Source organism: Strix uralensis, chromosome 6 (genome assembly GCF_047716275.1).
Source record: "Strix uralensis isolate ZFMK-TIS-50842 chromosome 6, bStrUra1, whole genome shotgun sequence".
In the NCBI taxonomy this organism is placed as follows: domain Eukaryota; kingdom Metazoa; phylum Chordata; class Aves; order Strigiformes; family Strigidae; genus Strix; species Strix uralensis.
In genome coordinates this window covers 45,870,048-45,894,114 of record NC_133977.1, presented here as the reverse complement: position 1 = coordinate 45,894,114, position 24,067 = coordinate 45,870,048, and the positions used below count along the sequence as shown (strand labels likewise).

At 37.9% G+C, this 24,067-nt stretch overlaps 1 protein-coding gene across 14 annotated transcripts in view; it reads left to right on the top strand.

The window, feature by feature from the left end:
- Positions 1 to 24,067, top strand: part of BAZ2B (bromodomain adjacent to zinc finger domain 2B) — a 157,687-nt gene that overhangs the window by 5,770 nt on the left and 127,850 nt on the right. The window lies entirely within an intron of this gene.

Here is a 24,067-nt window from a genome sequence, read left to right as displayed (position 1 = left end):
TTTTGCTGAACACTGCAGTTCTTGGTAGATTTTCACAGTAAACTGCTTTGTTTTGATGAACACAGCAGTCCTTGGTAAAATTCCACAGAACAGTCTGGGCAAGCAGGATTCTTAGCAATATTTAAAAAATACTATAATACTATAACTTGCTATAAGTAAGGAAATAAGTTGCTAAGCAGTTTTCTATAAGTAAATAAGTCTTAAAACAAGTAATCATTTCTCTGTATCAGTGAAAGAAACACTCGCAGAGAGTGAGGAAGTCTTACGCTTGTTTTGGGTTTTTAGTGTAGCAACAAGGAAAAGAAGATACAGGGTTTTTCCCTGCTTAGTTTAGCAGAATTAATTTATGCATTTGACAAAATTCCTAATACCAGTTTCTTCTCTTTTTATGTGAATGTTTTTCAGATTGGTGGGGAAAAGACAGATATGAAAGACAGTATACATTTTTAAACCTTAAGTAGTGACAGATGATCTCTAGGACATAGTCTCTCCAAGTACGGACTTTCAGAAAGCTGTGCTGGGCTTTGTCAGCCTCCCATTCTTTCAGAACGATGATGCGTGTTGCCATTAATGTGCAATCTCTCCCATTGCCTTCCTGCTCACACCCATCAGGGCCTCCTGAATGTCTTGTTTTCTGTGTCTAAAGGACGTAAGACTCTTTTCACTTGATGTAGGTCAGGCATTGTAAAGAGCTGAATGGGTTAAGCCTTGGTAGTTTGCGAAAAGAGATTGCAGAGATTTTTCTAGCCCCCGAGGGAGGAATCACACAAAACCTTAAAATTCAAACTACTAAAAATGTAAAGGCACCATCTGAAAAATTGGTCTACCCGATGGACTGTTTACATTAGTAATTGTCCCATTGAAATCAGTGGGAATGCTGAGTATAAAGACTTGTCTCGGGTAATGTTTGCAGTATAAAACCTTGGAAAAGAAGATACGTTTAGAAATAATGCAGTGACTGTCAGATGTTGTCTTCTTTTTGGAGCCTCACACAGAACTTACTTCTGCTCTGGATTTGTTGGAAGGGATAATGAAGTTTACTTTTTGAATAATGGAGAAGCGTAGCAGTATTTTCTTGCAAATTGCAGGAAGTGTAAACTAGATTTTCTTCAGAATATTTATTAAATATGGTGATTTAAAGGCACTAAATACTCTGCTTAGCTGTTCTTGAGCTTGAATCTCAGTGATGAGACTGTTGGACAAGAAGCTAAAGCTTTGAAATCTTCTAGGAAGTATTTTTCCTTCGCTTTGAATATGTAGCTAACTTTTTTGGATTGTGACCCTATTTATTAATACATTTGTATTAATGAATTCATGTTTTTCTAACGCTGATTCTTTTCTTTAGTAAACAACGCATTGCATTTTATCAGATGCTTACTTAGAGCAGTGGTGTGTGGTATCCAAATATAATCAGCAAAATAACCCCGAAAGAAAACCACTTTGACGAAAATTATTGCAGTGGTCCATCAGATGCGTAGGGACATAATTGTGTGCATTTTGCCCCATTTTCTGTTCTTACACTTTTCCACAAGCATGCACTCATTAATCAAAGACACTGTACTCCTGCTGAGGGCAGAGAGGTCCATCAAATTGGCAGCCAGTTTGGTGTAAAAAACAGTGTACTAAAGCTCTTAACGTGCTAGGACATAAATAAATCTAAGGTCTTTGTATGCAAACCCTGGAGGTTAATACTGTATAATTCAGTGTCCTGTCTTTGTTTTTATGATTGATGTTTTTAAGGGTTTGAAGCTTGATGGAAGCCTTCAAGCAGGTCAGGGCTGACCGTCTGATTGGCTGAAGCAAAAAAGCCTTAGCTTGGCAGAGGGGCTTTCGTGTACTCTTGTGGAGATTTTTTTTTTTTTTTTAATTTTTATTTTTTGTCTGGGAGATCGTTGTTGTATTGCCTGAGCTGTTACAGGAAAGTTCTAGAGATTGACAACCCCTGCTGTGATAATGGATTTAGTGCATGAAACGCCAATAGTTTGGTCCTATTTGTTCTGAAGCTTACTGCTATTTGTATCCTTAACAGAACTAACATGTAGAACAAGCAAAAACTACTGGGATTTCCCTGTAGAAATAGTGCTGGGAGATTTGGCTTTAGCATGAATTGGTTGCATATTCATAATTTAAGAACAGCTGGTTACAGCAAGCACATAGTAATTTGCAAGCTATTATAAACCATTCTACTCACACATGGAGGTTGTGCTTGAGGTTTTTTTTTTTATTGATCTACCTGCATTTGAAATCTGGTCACTGCAGCCACAGAGGCCTTTCATTTTAGCTGTGCTTGCATCATAGAACACCCTCAGTATTAAATATTTAATTTTAACTAAATGCTGAATAAAATGATAAACTGAGCTTTGAGGAAAGAAAGTGTAAGGGTGAGCAGTGACATACATCTTAAATACAAAATCTTTTTAGTTTTTTATACGGCTTTACATAACATCAGCCAACCTTTGTAGTCCTTTGGTAGCTTTTGTTGTTCTGAATAAGAAATCTTTGTTAAATTTACCCAAGGTTACATTGCTAAAACAGTAGTTGCTGAAATTTGTGGTTTTCATGTGTGGTATGCCCAGTGTTTCTGGAGGAAAATCCAGAAGTATAAAATGTGGTTATATTACACAAAATGATGGTGTGGTGAAATAGTCGTAAGCACAGTCTTGCTGAGTATCACATGGAAAAAATAATAGATATGTTGGAAATGACTGTACTCTTACATGGCTAAGCTTATCTGTCATTATAATGTGAAAAATGCATACTTAAGAAATATTGGTTAGTAATATAAATATATAAGCTGTGTTAGTAAAGTTGATTTCCCCCTGCCCTTCTTCCAGTTTTACTTTTTCAGGTTAGAAATAAAGTGAGGTATTTCCACTAGTTTATACATTCAGTTTGATAGCTTTTCTGTATCTTTGCCCTAGTGACTGGAACTTCTAAAAGGAGAACTATACTGTTGGCTATGAAAATCAGTTTCTCAAACATCCTTAGTTCCTGTGGGAATAAAAGGGAGCCCAAAATACCCACTTTCCACACATCTTCTGATCCAGTATGTTGTAGGTTACTACTGCCTCATAACCTGGCATGTAGATAGAAAGCATTACTGAGGAAAGTTGTAAATAAATTCTTACTTCATATGCATGGATCCAGGAAGATGGGAAGCCATTAAGGAAGGTTCCTTACTGTGATAGTCAGTTAAAAATGTCAGGCATACATGCCTAAAAGAGAGTCTAGTTTTTCAAGCTGTATCAGTTGATTTAATAAAAGATATTATCACAGATGTGGTCTTTTCTAAGTAGTTACAGCAATTTTAAAAAGGCTAAACCGTAAGAAATGCAAAGCAGTATTTTTCCATTGCAGCTCTGATCATTTTTCATCCTTGGAGTTACCCTTAAGCACCTCACTGCTTCTTTTCAATGTTGATGAAAGAGCTAGATCAGAGATAATAGTTGAGACTACAACTGTGTGGTTTAGGAGAAAAGTGAGGCAGTAGAGAAGAGTGCTCAATAGTCAGATCATTTGGGGACCCAAACTCTACAACAGCTGTAATGCCAGAATTTAAGTTCTTTATAGCACAGTTGTAAGAGCTTTCAAAGCAAGGAGAATTCCTCTGTTTTGTCACTTACCAAGTCTGATATTAGAAACAATAGAGTCCCCTTTTGGCTCTTTTGGGGAAATTATCTTAAGTGGGACTCTAAAGAAGTAAATGGATGCTTCCCCCTGCCCCCCCCGCCCCCCCCCCCCCCCCCCACTTAGTAATCATTGATAATCAGACAACAGCAGACAGTGATTGACTTTTTTTTTTCCCCCCACCATGTTGTCAATATAGACCATGTCAAAAAGCTACTGTCTCAAAGAAAGTCTGAGAAATAGGAAGAAAATTGAGATCCAAAGTCTTGATTAAAGACAACGAAAGGGTGTAGATTATTGGAAAAAACCCATAGTAATGCATTCCATCAATTCTTTATCTTTCTGGCAACTTAGTAGGGAAAGCACTCTGATTTAGTCATTCCTTGAATGTATTGGAGAAGGATTTGGAGGGTAGGGTTTAAGCAAAGTAGGTGGATGTTTATACACAAAACAGGGATGTCCCAAACTGCAAAGTCTTTGGATGGCATACTGGAGGCCTTCTGTTTGCCTTGTTTTTTGTTTTTTAATTTGCCAACAGCTACCAAATAATATTAAAGGTTTTGTATAGTTTACTTGCTACTTAATGCATGTAAGAGTGTTTGGAGAAGTAAACTTTAGAAAAGGGAGGAAAAAAAAAAGGCTTAAGGAAAGAATATATTCCTAAAATGACAACAAACTGTTACTGAAGGCCCTTTATTGTTTGGCATATAACTGTCATTTTAGCACTGTATTTTTCTGCAGTTGTCATCTTTTTTTTCCTTGAAGTGCTTTTCAAGCCTTGTTCTGCCCCTGCCCCCCCCCCCCCCCCCCCCCCCCCCCCCCCAAGGCTTAAATGTATAGCAAGTCATCTTCATTGAACCAAATGTATTTTTGAACAAGATTGGCAAGTATTGATTCCACAGTTGAGCCAGAGGGCTGGTTTTGAAGTATTTTTTTATGACTGCATGAAGTGTGTTCATTGTGCAAAGGAATAGTCAAAGGGCATGTGGGGAAGGAAGGAATTCACTCTTACTTATTTTAAGGTAAAACTAAATTTAAGTGCGCTAGTAAGTGCAGTCAGTTATAAAATACCCTTTTTCTCCTAGCATTAGGAACTAAAAGGAACAGATTATGCTAGGTAATTTTCCTTTTATTTCTATGCGTGAAAGATACAGTGCAGTTCGGAATAATTTCCTGAGTCTTTTGAGAGATGTTTTCTATGTGTCAAGCTGTTTCTGATTATCACTGAGGTAAATTTATAATCTTTTTGACTCTTGCAGATGCCAGTAAATTTTCAGTGTTAACAATTTTGAAGTTATGGATACACAGCATATTGCAAAGTTTTTTGTGTTAATATAAGTGGTTTATGCAGAGTAGCGTTTAAATGTAGCCTACAGTCTTTTTGCAGTCATGGAAATATGTATTTTGAGACATATGTTAATAGTGTAAAGACTTTATAATAATAGACACGTAGGGGGGACAACCACTTTTTATTTCTTTGCCTCTAAATGCTTAAGTTATATAACTGTTGTAGTTTTGGTATCTTGTGAAATGCTTCAATTAGCAATCATCTTGTGGAATGATCTGTGTTATATGTTGTAGGAGATATCTGAAATGCAGGTAAGTGGAATCTCTAACACACTTGGTAAAGCTGTTACTTATTTTTGCTTCATACGTTGACCTCAACAGAACTGGCCTGCATTCTATTGATTTTATAAAACTTGGACTGAGAGAAAGGTTCATTCTTTAGTGTTTGTTTGTCCCTGTTCCTTCCAGCGGCGTAGGCGATAATATAGATAATTTAAGTGTTAAGATAATTAGGTGATGTGTATAAATCTTCATGTTCATTATATTATGTTCTATTTATACACAGAATCATCTTCTTTAGTTTAGCAGCCCCTTACAAGTGTCTGTTTCCATATATAATTTGAGTGATTCATAACTCAATAAATAATTTGTACTCTTCTGCAAAAGTTTGCTTAAATTTTAAAGAGCTATTTGAGTGTGAAATTTCAAGTCTGATTCTTTATAATAGTCACTTCAGATTTTTTTGGGAAAAAATTATATGCTAACTTCTGGGGGAGACCCCTGACAGAAAAGGTGACCCAGAAATAGTAAATCAGTATTCTCGGACTGAAAACAGCACTGTAAGTTGTAATATGTTTAGCAAGAACTGCTGATTGTGGAAAGCAGTGACAAGCACTTAAACATACAGGTTTTTCAGAGATGTTTCAGAAGAATGTTTGAGGTATACGGTATTTGATTTTTTAGAAGCAAATGTTGCATTTTATTGTGTTAGGATTTAGTCAGCCTGGAGGTGCACAGTGACCACTGTTTCAGTATAGCATTAGACAGATTGGTAGATAGTTCTTACCAGCCCAGAAGAAATAAAGGAGCAGTTTAGAGAAGTTACCTGTGTTATTTAGATACGTTACTTATAATCTCAGAATGTCAAGGGTAGAAATGAAGATTCATGTATTGTTTTGTATGTACAGTGATCTAGTACTGTGTTGAAAGGTTTCTCTGGCTTGGTAAGAAGGCATAGTTGCTGGTATGACTAATTGTCACCTTTTTTTTATTCATATTTTTTAATTCTAAAGTTTGTGATGGTTTACTTGGAGGAAAAAAAGTAGGATGACAAGTAAATGACTTGTGAATTGTTTGCCTATCTTATTAGGGATGGAAAGACGTTCACAGATTCAGTTAATGCCCATTTTCCAGGTCAAAACTGTTCCAACCTAAACTGTTCCCCTGAAAAAAGGACATAATGGGCCTTTCATTTTGTGTCTCTTAAATTTCTTGAAAAGACAGTTATTTCTTTTGCACTTGGTGTGGCGATTGGATCTAACTCTGTAACCTATCCCATTGCAGTATCATAATGAAAGTTAAGATACTTATTTCTTGGACATGCATGTTAACGTTTATGTACAGAAAAATGGAAAACTGACTCTAAAATGTTGCACTACATAGGCAAAGAGGCATCAGATTGCTTCATGTATATACCCAATTTTGTAAGAACATTTCACTTGCAGCATGAATTCACCAAATGCTTTATAGATTTTTGGTTTACTGAAATTCTGACTTACTAAATTTTATTCTGAAAAAGAAGCAGCCATGTGCAGATTAAAAGTAGTTAACACTAGTTAAGATTTTTTGAACTGTGTTTACAAACAACGTACTTTAAATTCATGAGACCCATATTGATTTCTGCTACTGAGTAGCTTGTGTTTACAATGAGTGATGTCAGATTTTTTGATGGCTTGGTTACAATGCAGGATATTTTTTTTTAATAGGATGTGATTTGAAAGGACCTTCTACGGTCCAGGCTGAGTTTATCTGTTAACGAAAAAAAGTTTTATCATTGTGAAAAACCACCATGCTTATGAAAAGATCAAACTGAACTGGAAGAATCTCAGGAATCAAAGTGGCTGCATGAAATTAGTCACTGATGAATTTGAAGTAATGCACATGGAGCAGAGGGAAGCAGGGAGAATAACATGAACTAAACATACATAGTGATGGGTTTTAAATTAATTACCTGCCATCAGGTAGAGAAATTGGAGTCATAATGCATAGTTCTGCTAAAAACATCAGGTCAGCAGCAGTCACAATGCAAGTTTGACACAATACTGGGAGGAAAAAAAAAAAAGGACAAACCAGAAAACATCTAGGACACTGTATTAATTCAGGTCACCCTGTCAAATAGAATAAAGAGCAAATAAAACTGAAAGGAATCATCAGTTTTGGAACGCTTTCCATATGAGATGAGAGTATATAGAAATCTTCAGCTTGGGCTATGACAAAGTGCTGTAAAGTTATGCTTGGAGTAGTGAAGTAAATAGAAAACAATTTTTTAGCATTTCAGATATGACTGAAATATTGGAATGGAAATAACCCAGTGAAACATAGTTTGTTAATATAAAACAAGAAGTAATGCTTTTCACTTGATGCTGGCTTAATTTGTGGAATCATCCTTGGATGCTGCGGAGAGCAAAATTACAAGACTCTTAGAATGACTAGATATATTAATGGAAGATGTGTTTATCAGTGACTGCTGAACATGGTGATTGAAATTCAACGTTAGGTTTGTTAAATCTTCATACTTCTGGTTTCTGAGAGAAGGATACTACCTTTATTCTTTCTCAAAATGTTTATTACTTGTGTAGGTGGACCTTTATTCTGAGTTAGTTGCTCTTAATTTTGGTTTTGTTGATATTTGATGTTTTGTGTCTTTGATAATTTATGTAGGTGGAATAATAAGGATGCCAAAAATATGAAAATTCTTCTAAGATTTAAATTAATATAGAGGTTTCTTCATGTTTTTATGTGAGGGATTGAAAAGTAATCATCTTTGGTTTGTGATTGCTCACCACAGTTTTTTCAGTCATCACGGATTATCCTGTCCTTTGTTCTTGGTTCCTTACCGTGGTCTTTTTGCATTGAGTTTGTTAATGTGCATTCTGCCATTAACATCATGTAATAGAGAATAATTTTATGTACTGTAACTTTAAACTTACAGACTTTCCATATACTTTTCCTTCCCTGTCCCTGTGTGTGTATATTTAGTCTTCAGGTTTATCAGGGGTGATATTTGTAAATTATTCAGCCTTTACACCCCCCCGCCCCCCCCCCCCCCCGCCATTTAAGTATTTCTTTACCTTCTCTCCAGCTCTAGGAAATTAATTCTGGGGAAGAGGATATTTTCATTCTGTGTCTTGAATAAATTCTCCTAACACTGTATCTGATAAGATGAACCTCATACATTTCTAAAATAGTCTGGATCTCAAATACTCTCAAAATTGGAAAGGAAGGGTTGAAGATAGCACATTCCATACCTAGTCCTTAGTCCTAATGTATATATTTTCCCTGCATAAGAAACAGTCTTGAAGCAACTGCATGTTGCAGTGTTGCTTATGTTAAATATATATTGGTGTATGTAATCCTCTCTCAAGTGAACTGGAAACATGGGGGGGAAAAAAAAAGATCCTCATAGGTTGTAGGCCATAACCTATTGTTAGCTTCAGCAGAGTTAAAAACAAACCAGAAGTTGCAGGATCAGAGTCGAAAAGCATTCAGAAGGAAAAACTGTCCAGGAAATGGCAGAGTTAAAGAACAATGTGTAGACCAAAGGAATCGCTCATATTTTGCCATGTTTTACTGGCAGAGACGTGATTAAAGTTTTGTCCAATCAGCAGCCCATTCTGTTTTCTCTTGAGACAGTGGCCAAGGATAACAGTGACTGGGTAGTACTTACTGAGAATACTTTGGATTCAATCTCTGATGCTTGTGGCAATTCAGGGCTGAGCTGCACAAAGTAAAAAAATGGAGGGAAAACAGAAGCTATTTCTGTTCTGAAATAAGCTTGGGACAAGCTCATTTGTTATGATGCCAGATATGCATGAGCAAATAGATGACAACTGTGTATGGCAGTATATATGTGTGCTCTTACATGGGAGGGGGGAAGAAGGATTTTACTGGATGATGAAGAGTTTTCATGCTGTGCAGATTATTTTATAAATGAAGAGTTTGATGCTTGAGATCATACTTGTGTGGTTATTTTCACAGACTGGTTTTTGACTTCTAGCACAGGGCCTCTAATGTTGTAATTTATATTTATCAGCATTTTGGAGTACAGAGACAGAGATCTCTTTTTCTTTCTTTTTCTTTTCTTTTTTTTTTTTTTTGGTGAAATAGCACTTCTACCCTCAGCTGTTGTTTATCCTTTTTATTTTATTTGTTTTTCCTGATGCCACATCAGTTGCCATGGGAACAAAAGCAGAACTGGAGAACCAGCAGCCAGCAACTGAACTGTCTGACTTAGTTTCTCCTTTTCTTTCCATGGGAACAGATGTTTTAGAGGGGAGGATAAAGTAAATACTTAAGATACTCTGGCAGCTTCTGCTTTACCTTTTTGTGACTCATCTGACTTGCAAAAAAAGCACTTGAGAATGGGGACTTTGTTATGGATTTGAGGAGAAGGTCATGAGTAGTCAGATTAATGGGTCAGTAGAAGATAGAATTGAAGAGCTGCTTCATTTTTGGATTTGACAAGTGATTTCAGGGTTTGATACATAATTATGTTGTGTCTTAAATTGTGTATGTTTCCATTAAAGCCTAAAAATGAACACTTTGGACCTTAGTGCATGTCTCCATAAATGCATTTCAGTCACTGATTTAGTAAACATTTGGTAGATGCAAATAAAATTCCATTCAGACCAAACTGCACAGGTGTCTTGCAAGAAAAATAACAGGTATTTTAGCCAAATAAAGCATTCTGAAAACCAGTGACAAGCCATTAAAACAACTCCTTTGTTTTTGAAACTTTGTGTGAACAAACATTTGGGCTATGGACTGAATTCTTACAGGCCTCAACTGTTAATCCTAGACTAATTTTACTAATTCCTAGAGCATTAACTTCATTGTTCTATTGTAAACTCTTTAAAAATATTTTTTTATTTGGTTTAAGAGAAGTTTTGAAAGTATAGACTGTTCGATGCATTTGAATAATTGTTATATTTGAATATTTCTTTTTGATGACTGGAACAAATCCTTCGTCAGTTTTAGAAAATTTAAGCTTTGGATAGGGTGTAGGTGCTTGTGTCTGTGTATTAGCATACATAAACATTTGGACCACAGAATTACAAAATGCAACATTTTCAGTTTGCAGAATGCATATTATAGCTAAGGTGTAACAATTTACATATTAGAAGTAGAAATTAAAGCACATGCTTGAAAAATAACAAGAAAATCCAGTTTCGTAAATTTGGAATTCTGAATTTGCCTTACAAGTGTTAAAGTCCTAAGCCATCTGAAACAATGTCGGAGGTGCTGGTATGAGATTTTTACAAGGAAGAGAATTTTGAGCAGAACTTCACAACACATTGTTAAGAGTTTTGTTCAAAAAAGGAGTTTTTATTTTTTTATGTACAAGAAGCTCTTATTGAAAAACATCTGTATGTCTTGAATATATTTTAAATATGTTTTTATGAACTTTCTGAAAAGGTCTTCAGCGTTGAACAGAATTTTAGGAATGGGAATAATGTGAAACTACTAGTAAAAATATATAAGGTGCTTAGAGGTTAGTTACGTGGCTAATACAAGTTCTTCCTTTTCATTGGGAAGAAATTGTGGTAGCAGTATAGTAAACAACAAAACTGCTACGTGGAAAGTACCAGTTTCTTGTGAGTTATGACCTAAAAAAATCCAGAAGACAAACCACAGTAGCTGTCAACTCAGAGTATGTTGTTGGCATCATATTAAATGGAAATGAAAAATGTCCTATCCTAAAGACTTCACACAACATGGCAAGTAAGTTGCAGTTAAATTTGAGCTAATGTGTTTGGCTGGAGTAATAAATAAAAATGTTGAAACTACTTGTGTCCTGTGGGTCTTACAGTAGCTGAGGCATAGAGTTTGCATCTGGTGAAGGGAAGGCCTGTTGTAACTTGTACATAAAAGAAGGCTGAAAGAGGCCACCTGCGACATACAGTTCTCAGCCTGTTTTCCCTCTGGATCATCTGTGAAAGGAGAACATTAAAAACGTATCAGAAACTGTGTAAAGATGTTACTCTTTGTTTTGTCTTTTTTGAGTGGAGCAGGTATAACCTATCAGTGCTGTCAATGTGAACGACATAGTACTAATAAGGAGAGCATTTTGGGGGGTAATTGCTCTCTGAAATGCAGCTTTTAAAATAAGAATATCTCAGAATTATACTTGTGTGGTGGTTTGACCTTGGCTAAATGCCAGGTCACTCTATCACTTGCTAGACATTGCTCCTAATAGCAAACAACGTTCTTTTTAAACACAGAAGCCTGAGTATATTGATCATCATAAATGGTCTTAACTATTATGTTGGCCATTCTGTACATGGATATACTGCGTTTAACTTTCATTACAGGACTAAGAGAAATAGCAGTAGTAGGAATGTGATACATGGGTAATTCTGAAGTGTTGAAATAGATTTTGCTCTAGTGCAACAAAGCTTTTAGTTTGTTTCGCTTTGTTTTTTTAACAACTTCTTGAGGTTTGTGGCTTCAATATCACAATGCTATTTTTAAAGAAACTTTTTGGAACTTAGTTACTTAAAAAGTGTCTTATTTTGATTAGGCTAAATTAAGCAAGTTAAGTCTGCTCATGAGCTTAAGTTTGTCTCTAATTCATGTACATTGTGAAAATTAAGGTCTCCAGTTTGTCAATATGATTGTTTTCTGAATGGAATGTATACAGTTGAAGCAAAACTGATCTAATGCAGAGGACTGTTAAGTGAAAGTGACCTGATGCAGTGTGCTTATTAAGACTAATGTACTGGGTTAACATCGGTTGTAAACCTTGATTCAACAAGAAGGTGTGCACTTATTCACAAATTATATTTCAGTAAAGGATCTAAACTAGGGAAGGCACCCCGCTGGATCTGTTGTTTGTGAACAGAGAAGGACTTGTGGGTTATGTGATGGTTGGAGGCCGACTTGGGAACAGTGATCATGAAATGATAGTGTTCAGTTCTCAGAGAAGTAAGGAGAGGGGTCAGCAGAACTGCTACCTTGGACTTCTGGAGGGCAGACTTTGGCCTGTTTAGGAGCCTGGTTGCCAGAATCCCTTGGGAGGCAGCGCTGAAGGGCAGAGGAGTCCAGGAAGGCTGGACATTCTTCAAGAAGGAAAACCTAAAGGCGCAGGAGGAGGCTGTCCCCATGTGCTGAAAGAGGAGCTGGCAGGAAAGAAGACTGGCCTGGCTGAACAGAGAGCTTTGGCTGGAACTTAGGGTAAAAAAAGAGAGTTTATGACCTTTGGAAGAAGGGACAGGCAACTTGGGAGGGATATAAAGATGTCCTGAGATTGCGCAGGAAGAAAGTTAGAAGGGCCAAAGCCCAACTAGAACTTAATGTGGTTACTGTAAAAAACAATAAAAAATGTTTCTATAAATACATTAGTAACGGGGGGGGGCTAAGGAGACTCTCCATCCTTTATTGGATGCAGGGGAAAACATAGTGACAAAGGATGAGGAAAAGACTGGGTGTTTAATGCCTTCTTTGCCTCAGTCTTTAATAGTAAGATCAGTTGTTCTCGGGGTACCCAGCCCCCTGAGCTGGAAGACAGGGACAGAGCGCAGAATGAAGCTCCCATAATCCAAGGGGAAATGGTTAGTGACCTGCTACACCACTTAAACACACCCAAGTCTATGGAACTGCATGGGATCCACCCAGGGGTACTGAGGGAGCTGGCAGAAAAGCTCACTGAGCCACTTTTCGTCATTTATCAGCAGTCCTGGATGACCGAGGAGGACTCAGTTGCCTGGAGGTTAACAAATGTGATGCCCATCTACAGGAAGGGCCAGAAGCAGGATCCTGGGAACTAAAAGACCTCTCAGTCTGACCTTGGTGCCAGGGGTGGTTATGGAGCAGATCACCTTGAGTGCCATCACGCAGCATGTACAGGACAACCAGACCAGGTGATCAGGCCCAGTCAGCATGGGTTTATGAAAGGCAGGTCCTGCTTGACAAACCTGGTCTCCTTCTATGGCAAGGTGACCTGCTTAGTGGGTGAAGGAAAGGCTGTGGATGTTGTTTACCTGGACTTTACTAAAGCCTTTGATGCTGTTTCACACAGCATTTTCCTGGAGAGACTGACTGCTTATGGCTTGGACAGGCGTACTGTTCACTGGGTAAAAAAAAACGGCCAGATGCCCGGGCCCGAAGAGTGGTGGTGAATGGAGTTAAATCCAGTTGGCAGCCAGTCACAACTGGCGTTGCCCAGGGCTCAGTATTGGGGCCAGTTCTGTTTAATATCTTTATCAATAATCTGGACAAGGGGATCAAGTGCACCCTCAGTAAATTTGCAGATGACACCAAGTTGGGTGGGAGTGTTGAGCTGCTTGAAGGTAGAAATGCTCTACAGAGCGGTCTGGACAGGCTGGATCAGTGAGCTAAGGCCAATTGTATGAGATTCAACAAGGCTCAATGCTGGGTCCTGCACCTGGGTCACAACAACCCCACGTAACACTACAGGCGTGGGGCAGAGTGGCTAGAAAGTTGCCTGGCGGAAAAGGACCTGGGGGTGTTGGTTGACAGCAGCTGAATATGAGCCAACAGTGTGCCCAGGTGGCCAAGAAGGCCAACAGCATCCTGGCTTGTATCAGCAATAGTGTGGCCAGCAGGACTGGGGGCCTGGTCATCCCCCTGTACTCCCCACTGGTGAGGCTTCACGTCAAATACTGGGTTCAGTTTTGGGCCCCTCACTTTACAAGAAAGACATTAAGGTGCTGGAGTGTGTTCAGAGAATGGCAACGAAGCTGGTAAAGGGTCTGGAGATGAAGTCCTGTGAGCAGTGGCTGAGGGAACTGGGGTTGTTTAACCTGGAGAAGAGGAAGCTGAAGGGAGACCCTATTGTTCTCTACAATTGCCTGAAAGGAGGTCTCTTCTCCCAAGTAACCAGCGATAGGACAAGAGGAAACAGCCTCAAGTTGCACCAGGGGAGGTTTAGATTGGATATTAGGAGAAATTTCTTCACCAAAAGGGTTGTCAAGCACTGGAACAGACTGCCCAGGGAAGTGGTGGAGTCACTGTCCCTGGAGGTCTTTAAGACACGTAGATTTGGCACTTAGGGGCATGGTTTAGTGGTGGACTGGGCAGTGTTAGGTTAATAGTTGAACTCTATGATCTTAAGGTCTTTTCCAACCTAAATGATTCTATGATTCCATAAAGGTGCTTGTTTAGTTGTCATTTGTATTCCTTGAATTGGGGCCTGCATCTGCTAGAAGAAAACTTAAGCAGTATATAGATCTCGAGTGACCCCACTACACAAGTTTACCATTAGATGTAGGGCATGTATCATAACTCAGATGCAGTTAATTAAGTCAATACATCTTAATCCTGAATAGATTTAAGTGTGTGCCTGCGTACATAAACAGGCGTTGACTTACTGACACTTAAAGGAGCTAAGCATGTAAAACTGTTTTGCAGAATTTCAGCCTTGAATTCCTCAGTGACTGGGCTTTTCATGATTTCAGTAGTAACATTAATGCTGGTTTAGTACCTGTAGTAATTTGGGTGTTTCTGTCTTCAGAACATAATAATGTACACTTTTTCTCACCCAAAATTATCTATCAGATTTCAACAGTCTCCTCATTTCATTAACTGATACTTTCTTTACTATGAAAAATGTGTTACCCCACTTACACTGAATCACAGAGCGAAGAATGTAGGCTCTAAATTCTTCTGGGCAGATTCCAAGTCTGAGCATTTTGGGTTTGTTTTTTAAACATAACTACCTTTTCTAGACACAATCATCAGAGAAAGAAGGAAAGTATTACATATGGCTGCTGATCCAGTGAATATGATATTGTTTTGAGTATGGTAGTGTTTTGTACTTAAAAGTTTTGCTTTGGTGCAGGTACACTATTCATATTGTGATCTTAATGATGTGAGGTACCATCCCAATTAAAAAGCTGCCTGCGATGCATAGAATGCGATTGGTTAAAAAATGAAACACACTTTCAAATACTGATTCTACATAATGTAAATTTTTGAGAATCCTTAGTTATTGTCATGGATCCAGAGCCTTGTTAGCCTTGGAGCTGCAGATTAACTTGTATTTATGCACTTTTATTATACACAGAGATTGAACTCGAATGTTGTTTATGAAATGGAACGAGTAATTTCTGATAAAACTCAACTGCATCTATAATGCTTCTGGTTACTCCTAATTACCCAGGAGGTTCCTTTGTGGCTCTTTCCCTTTTAAGTACCTGTTGTCAACGCATGTAAAATTTTATGACCACACTGTGTCTGTTCACCTGTTTGTCCATGTGCCTGTCCATTCCATGCAGTAATTTGTTTGCCATTCATTTTCAGCCATAACTGAAAGTAGGCTAGACATTCAAAGGCAGAGTTCTGCACTTTTGTGAAAATCAATCACTGTGTTGAAGATGCGCAGATTAGACCCTTCAGCTGAGGAAATTATAGGCAGCATTAGTGTTACTTCACCCCTGCGCCGAGCAGTTCTCCAGTTCCTCAGCGTGTGCGCACCTTCCAGCCAGTACGTCTTCACTGTCATCACTGTCCTTGCCGAGTGGGTTGTTGCAGTGGGCTTGTATTCCTTGGAGACGATCTGGTTTATGGCAGTAGGAAAATGCAAAGGACCATCATAGGAACACTGCTCATAGCAGAGTTTTTTTTCTGCCACCTCAAAAGTATCATGCACATAAAGAAACCTGTAGTAAAAAGCTTTTGCATGGTACCTTCTTATATGTGTTCTGTATGTGATAGAATGTGGATACTGAAGTTTACTTTCTGGATCAAAATTATGTTTTCAGAATAAATTCAGTGTGATTTCAATTAAAGATGTTGGTCACTTTTAAGTAATGTGAATAGAATGATGTTTATGTATGTAAGTACAAGCAATAAGCAATCCAATTATTTCTGTTGGTGAAAATACCTTAGAATCATTCCCATGTGCACATGTAGGTATTTCTTACTGAGGGTGCAGATAGGCTAACGCAAGTCACGCTAATTTGATGTTATCTTTTCATTCCAGTGTTACATGAGAGAACAAACATTTGCATTGATGTGTGAAACGAAGACTTGCCTTTATGAAATGCATAGACAGGTTTTAGTTGGGGGTTTTCTGGAACCATAGTCTGTGTGCCTGGCAGTGTCCTGTGAAACGGGCTGTGCACATGGTTAGTTTACGGACAGCTGATTGCAGTTTCATCAGTAAAAGCCAGACGTGCCATATTATTTGGTCAAATGTAAATGAAAACCATAGGGTTTTAAATAGTAGTCATGACTATTTTTAACGCAAGTGAAGGATTTTTTTTTTCCCCCTATTTTTTTATTTTAATATCATGGACTGGATTTCAGTATTGCAGTAGATCATACCTGATTCACTTCCATACTGTAAACCAGACTAGCAAGAGTCAGACCTGTTTGTCAGGAATTAAAAAGCCTGCACAAATGGCTGCTTTATTGTAATATAAATCACACTGGTTCATACATGTGGCAATAATTAACTTCTGTTGATGTTAGAAAAGAAGTCATCATATCGTTGCTGAAAAACAGGTTTCGGTATGTTTTGACTCAGCTGACAGAAGTTAGGTGCCATCAGACCAGTATAAATCTTAACTAGTTTTGAACTGCAAAAGTGTAAGACTACATTTTCTTACAGGACTTGAACAGAAGCTTTGTTTTTTAAACAAGACATTTAAGTTCCTTTTTTTAAAAAAATTGAATACTTTGCCTATTGCGACCAATGAAATAATCAGAAATTGCATCTTTTAAAGACTGTGGTCTCAGGATGATTAATTTTCAACTTCCCTGTTGCTTGCTTTCCTGGTTATTTTTTATGGGCCACCAAGAAGCAGTCAGGGGTCAGGTTACCAAGGGTCTGTAGATCACAAAATGAAAGCAAGCATGTTAAGTTTTAGAAGAATTTATACCTTGACCATCTTTCCTTCTAAATAAGCAGTAGTTTGTTAATAAAACTATTCCAGAGTGGATTATTACTAATTTGTTTTAATGTTTTTTGTCTGAGATATTCAGATATTGATTGATACTTAGGGCAATGTTTGAAAAATGCTTAGCATTTCTATCGATACTTTGTTAGAGGTGCTTTGGACTCCATTAGTAGCAGAGTTAAATTAGTGCTAAACAGTGGTGGAAGTTTCATTTTTTAGCTCAAACTTCAGCCTTTAAGAAATGAAAAGGCAAGGATATTCTGGTAAAAACCACATGGTGTATTCAGACTTCACCTGAAGTGGTCCCTTCCACTGAGGTTTTAGTGCCCTTTCTTTACAGTATTTTCTCTTTCAGTCACTGGGCAGACAACTTTCTTCTACAGGTTCAAAAGTTATCTTGTCGACCTTTGTCTTAGCAGAAACCTGAGTCAAAACTGTGTTCTTACCCTGAACCTGAAAACTCACAGACCAGAAGAAAGTACTTGGAAGCTTATTTTGCCCAGAAAGAGTAGGGAAGCAGAAGGAAAATAATCTGAAGCACAAAGCTATTGTTATTTTCAATAGGTAGCCATTAATAAAGTCTTCAGGCTTGCTGTAATCCATGCTGCTGTTTGCTTATCATCATCATCAGAGGCCAGACTGTTGCTATTGTACTAGAATGATGCTAGGGTAACGAATTTAATATATATGAATGGTTTGAAGTAAAAAATTTATGACTACCACTAGTTCCTTATTTTTAGAGTTTATTTTCTGTGTATATAATTCACTTTTTTCTTCTCATATGTGGCCAAGATTTATGTCATCACTTCAGCAAGTCTTGGCTCATTGGAAGGGAGAAGGGGGAGTATAGGAGAAACACTGGCACTCCTGGCAGTAGAGTCCATCACTCCTACCTAATTCTCAGTTTTCTTTTGAGTAGTAAGAGGTTAAATTGCTAGCTTGCTTTACACTTCCAACTTCCAGAGGTGTCTTGTAGTTGGTTGTTTTGGTGCTGCAACACTGTCAATGTTTTTTCTTCATTAATATCATGGAACTATGTTTTCCAGTAGTATGGAGAAACATCTGCATGCAGTTTCTGTTTCTTTGAGCCTAGTTATGATGGGTCTTCATGCCATGAGAGTTATCACAATTCCTAAGCTGTTACCATAATTCTTTATGCCATTTCACTGTTTGAAAGACAGCTAAATACATGCTGGAGGACAGAGGTGAAATCTGTTGGAAGGGTAGAGTTCTGTGTCTGGTTCTGAGGCCATTAATATGGGAGAGAGAGTGAGCTACTGAAGAGAGTCCAGTAAATGGCCATTAAGGTGTTAAAGGGACCGGAGCATCTCTCCTGTGAGGGAGGGCTGAGAGCTGGGACTGCTCAGCCCAGAGAGAGGAGAAGGCTCAGGGGAATCTCACCAAGGTGTATAAATACCTGGAGGGAGGGTGCAAAGAGGACAGAGCCAGGCTCTTTTCGGAGGTGCCCAGTGACCAGACAAGGGGCAATGGGCACAAACTGGCACACAGAAGGTTCCCTCTGAACATCAGGAAATACTTGAGGGTGACTGAGCACTGACAGAGGTTGCCCAGAGCTGTTGTAAAGTCTTCTCTTGGAGATACTCCAAAGTTGTCTGGACAGTTTTGGGCAACTGACTCTAGGCGACTCTGCTTGAGCAAGGGGGTTTGACAAGATGACCTCCTTTTCAATCTCAACCACTCTTGTGATTCTGTGTGTCACCTGTTTTATATTTTAAGATGTTTTCATGAGTTGTTTAAACTAATTTTCTGTCAGTACACACAGAGTCATAAGTCTTGACCAGAAGAGTAGAATATTGCTACGGTCTCGAAGTAACGTATTCTAAAATTCTGAGGTCTTTAAGTTTCATTGGAATAAGATGCATGAGGATTTAAAATGCAGTCTACTCAATACGATCTTTAAAAAGATAACTTTCTGTTGTTCTGTTATTTCTTAGTTTATACTGTTTTGACAGTTAATGCACAATGTCGTGAGAGAGGAGGACTTCATAAAAGTGTGCCTTAAGGAAACTGACAAATGTGGAAAGTACAAAATGGCTTTTCTTGTACTGCTGTTGTATCATGTTATGAGAGAATGTCGACACAGGTGATCTTAGTAACTTTGTGATAAACTGTGAGAGAGTACAGTGAAACCTGAGCATTATAGGTTAAACTTCGGTTCTTTGTGTTGCTTTTCCTCAGAATAATAAAAATGTTGTCAGTTGACAGAATGGAGCTACAGACAAGGAAGCTGTTTATTTTGTTTAGGCACGGATAAAGTTGAATGGAAATAGTTGCCGGTTTTCAGGGAAAAACAAAGGAGCTAATTTTAATAAAAGAAAAAAATCAACCTTCTCCCTCCTCAGGTTTTGAGTAAGGGAGAACTTGGCAATGTAAATATATGCAGTAATCCATCAAAGACAGAACCGAAGAACTTGCTACTAAGCTTATAATAAAATAATTACCAAGTCCAACTAAATGTAAATCACTTGTACCTGCTTTTTTACCTTAACCAGGCATTACAGAGCCAAGGTATAAATGACACTATTGGCATAAATTAAAACAGTGCTTATCTTCTCTTTGCGAGAAGGAAAATATTTTCCTTTTACTGGGCATAGAGTTGTTGCATATCTGTCGGTGCTCCTGTAGTGTGTAAGACTCATTTACCTGACTCCTATCTTGTCTGCTTACTGGCTTTCTCAGTGCCTACATTTTGCATGCTAGCAGGGAGCAATGTAACTTCTCTATTCCAGAATTTTGTGTGGTAGTCTCAGCTGGAGGGTCTGCCTTGCCTTTTAGCTTCAGGGAAATGAAATTTCTGTAGCAGGGTTTTGTGTTTAGGAAACTGTGGAACAGACTTCACCCACCGAAGTGGCTTTTTTTTCAGGTAGCATGTCTTACACCTGTACTTACCATGTGATATGATAAATCAGCTAGGTATGCCAGTCATGGCTCACGTCATATGTCTTGACAGTTGAGGGCTAAACGACTGAAGATGTCCATGAGTACTGTTGTTTTTCTGTGATGCAGACTTTTATGTTGCCTTTGATACGATTATTTGCACATTGACCGATTTGAGGCCTTTTATTGTTCCTAAAGTGTAAAATGTTACTTCAAAGTCACTGTTTTAATTTGATAAAATATGTTCATGAGTTTTATTTTTTTATGTTTGTAATTCCACCTTTTAATAATCATTCTCCATTTCTGCAAATATGAAGACATAAAGGGTGATATGTAAACATATTGTGATTTTGAAAATTAGGAAAATCAGTGTTTCCTTTTGTTCTTTTTGCCATGCTAAAGTTAGCTTGCCGACTTCAGTGCCATTTTTTGGCAAGGCAGTAAACATCAGAAACTAAACAAATACTTTCTTAAAAAAATAAAAATCTGTCTGTAATAACAAAACCTATTTTTTACATCTTTTGTTGGTTGTTTAAAAAAGTAATGCTGTCTTTGCTCTACGTGTAACTAGGAAACATACTGTATGATCCATTATCTTGTAGTTTTCACTGGTTAATAAGAGCAGTGTTCCAATCTAAATGTAGTGGAGTGATATAAACCAATAAAGTTTACTACAAGATTTTTAATTTAAATCAAATGTTCTATTAAACACTGTTAAACCAGAATGAAGGTGCAATATTTGAATTACAAATGGGGTATTTTATTATCACAGCTGCTTCATATCCAGATATATTTTTCTTACTATCTTATATTACTAGGTATTTGTTAATGGCATCTCCCAGGACAAGGCTATGCAACTCTGCAGTAGTGTAAAAGCTGCTTCTGCAGTAGTGTAAAAGCAGCAAGCTATGTGGTTCTCAAGGACAGAATTGAAGAGTATGCATTGTGAAATACAGAAGAGGCAATGTGATATTACTGTCTAAGGACTATGCGATATGTAAAATAAGTGTTACTCTGATCTGTTTGGTATGACAGGTGTCAATGTGGGATTCTGTGATTGTTATCTTAGAAGAAAAAGATAGAGATGAAATCTGGAGGTGTTTGGCCTACTGCAGAGTGTGTGTCTGTGTTTGAACATTGTATTATGCTGGCTTGGTTTGTGGATAGATGGAAACTGTTGGTCCTTGTAGGCAGAATATTCCAGTGCCTAAAGGTGTTTCATATTTGTGCTTAAAGAAGATAATGGTGTCTTGGGCAAGAGTGAATTAGAGTTACAATGAATTGTTGTTGTTCCTTCATATACATTTGTAGGTAAAAGCTGTCTCCATTTCTATAATACTCTTATTGTTGAACATACTCTTGTTTTTTCTGATGTGCCTATAAAATATATGGACTGATATATAGTAAATAGTATGATCTTAGCATTATATAAGATTGTTTTTTCTGAAAGTGGTTTTGTTCTTGGGTTCTGGTAGTACTCCGCCAAATAAGCTTTCAAATGCATTGCACAGAATTCTTTTTTCCCAGAATGTCTATTTGTGACTTGTGTTTTATGAAAATACATTAAGTCCTACCTGCTTGGGGTCATTTAATTTCTTGTGTATTTAATCTGAAGAATGTGAGCGTTTTTTTATATGTATCACACATCAAGAGAACAGTTTCAAGTAACAGTAAAGTGCACCTTTGTTTCTGCCTCAAAACCAGTATTTCTGCATTAGGTCTAAATTAACTCTTCAGTGTCACACAGTATGGGTGGTCTTTTTCTCCCACGATACCTCAGGCTCTAAATGGCAGGTGACTGGTAGGGCAGATTCAGATTAGACCTAAGGAAGAAATTCTTCCCTGTGAGGGTGGTGAGGCCCTGGCACAGGTTGCCCAGAGAAGCTGTGGCTGCCCCCTCCCTGGAAGGGTTCAAGGCCAGGTTGGACGGGGCTTTGGGCAACCTGGGCTAGTGGAAGGTGTCCTTGCCCGGGGCAGGGGGTGGCACTGGATGGGCTTTGACGTTGTCCCTTCCAACCCAAACCATTCTATGTATTATTCAGTGAGAGAGATATTTGTTAGTGTTTAAGAAAACCATATACATAAGAATTTATCTTTTTTTCCTGTCTGGTTAATATAGATTTTTCCCCCCCCCCCCAATTTGGATTAATTGATTTTGCTAAAAAGCAGGATGATGTTTTTGTCATCAGTGTGAAAATATAGAGAGACAAGATCTGATGCAAAGGATGTTTAAATGTAGCTATACTTGATAACCAACTAATTTCCAGTTCCATTTGGTTAACCTGCTTTATCTTGCAGCTGCTAATTGCTTTTATTAGAGAAGATACAGGCTGTTTCTGTTTGTCACATCAGAAGGAGCCTGAATTTCAAATTTTAGAGATCTAACTACTTTATCTGTTAAGGACCTGGGAATAAGAAAGAAGTAGCTGCTTCTTACAGTTGCAAGAACAGGAGTCTTGATACTTGCTTGTGTACTTGATACAATTTAATTAGGAATGAAACCTATGTGTCACACCTCATCTAACCATGTGTTACCAGGAGATTTCAGTGCTGGGAGACTTCAATAAAAGTGACTTACCGACCTTTTAAATATGATGTCTCAACTTCGTGCTGGCTGTCATAGTAGACACGTGTAATAAAGGTGCCTATATCAGTACTGAGAATTTGCAAAAATTAAAAAGACTTCAAACTGTTTGTATTCACAGTTGTAATAACTATAATAATAATAATGCAATGAATTGTCACTGTGTTCCTGTGTGCTTTTTCCTCTTTTCACTTGCATTGTGTTTTTAGTCTTCAATTAAGTAACCTAATTTATTAATTTTAAAAAAAGGCTATTTCCCCTTTCTCATAGGTTTGGTTTTTTTGTTATTTTCTTCCCTTGACTGGCTTTTTTTATCCTTGTTTTCTCTCTCTTTTCCCCAGCTATGTTTGTGTCTGAGCAATTACTGCTTTTTTAATACTGTTCACGTTTCCCTGAATCATGGAAAATGCAGTGAAGTTTTGTTTCTGACCGGGGCTTCTGGCTAATGGAGCAATATGCAAAACAATTACTGTGTCTTTTCCTCAGACAGGAGCAACTACTTGAATGCTGAAGGCACTTCTTCCTGCTCCCTCCTTGTTTGCTGGAGCTTACAACATGGCAGAGCAAATATGCAGTCTCAAGGTAGTGGTCAGTCTTTAAACAGAGGATGAAAATAAAGTCCCTCTTAATGCAGTAATACTCAGACCTTCTCTTGTTGTTCAGCTCCAAATGAATGTTAAAGGATGAAATGGCACTTCCTTTGCAGTAAGAACTTAACTCTTGTCACATTTTTCTTTCATCTTCCACTGATGATGATGGCAGGAAGAGGAACAGTATTGTATTTTTACTGACAGTGTTCCTTTCTTCAATTTATACTGGCATGGTAGAGTTGTTAATCAACATGTTCCCACTTGTTAGAGAATGGCCTTGACATCATTCTTGTTTATCAAATGTATGGAAGTGACACATGGAGGAAGTTACATAGAACAGCCAACACTTTTTAGTTGTAAGTGTGCTTGCTGATCCCTGTAAGTGCTGAGTCAGAGAAAAATTCTATCGTGTCTGTAGAATGTGGGAGTCGATGAAAACTAATTAAGTGATGCAAACACCTTTCAGCACTTTTCAACAAGCTTTGCCAAGAGATTGGTTTTCCACAAGTCTTGAATCCTGATCAAAATACCTAATCATGATGTAGACCTTCTTGTCATTGCTGACATCATTGCTTTCATCCATCATAACAGTGAAAGGTCCTGATGTGGAAAGGTTCATGGCCTAACAGCGTCTGATGTGCTGACAGAGCTGTGACAATCCATGCAGCTTTTGTTCCTTCCAAAGGGATTTTTTTCCTTAGTAGCTGAGTCTAGGAATCTCACCTTGTCAAGCTGTGTGAAATGGTCAGCCATGTGACTAAAAAACAGTATCTCAGCATTCTGAACTTTTTCACGTTGTAGCTTGAATTCTATTTCTGTGAGAGGGTAACAATGCTACAAAACTGGCATGTTTTGCAGACACATGTTTTACCTGAGAAATGCAGAAAGGACTTAAGCTGAATTCTTTTTTAATCTGACTGAACTAAATAAAGCCTCAGATG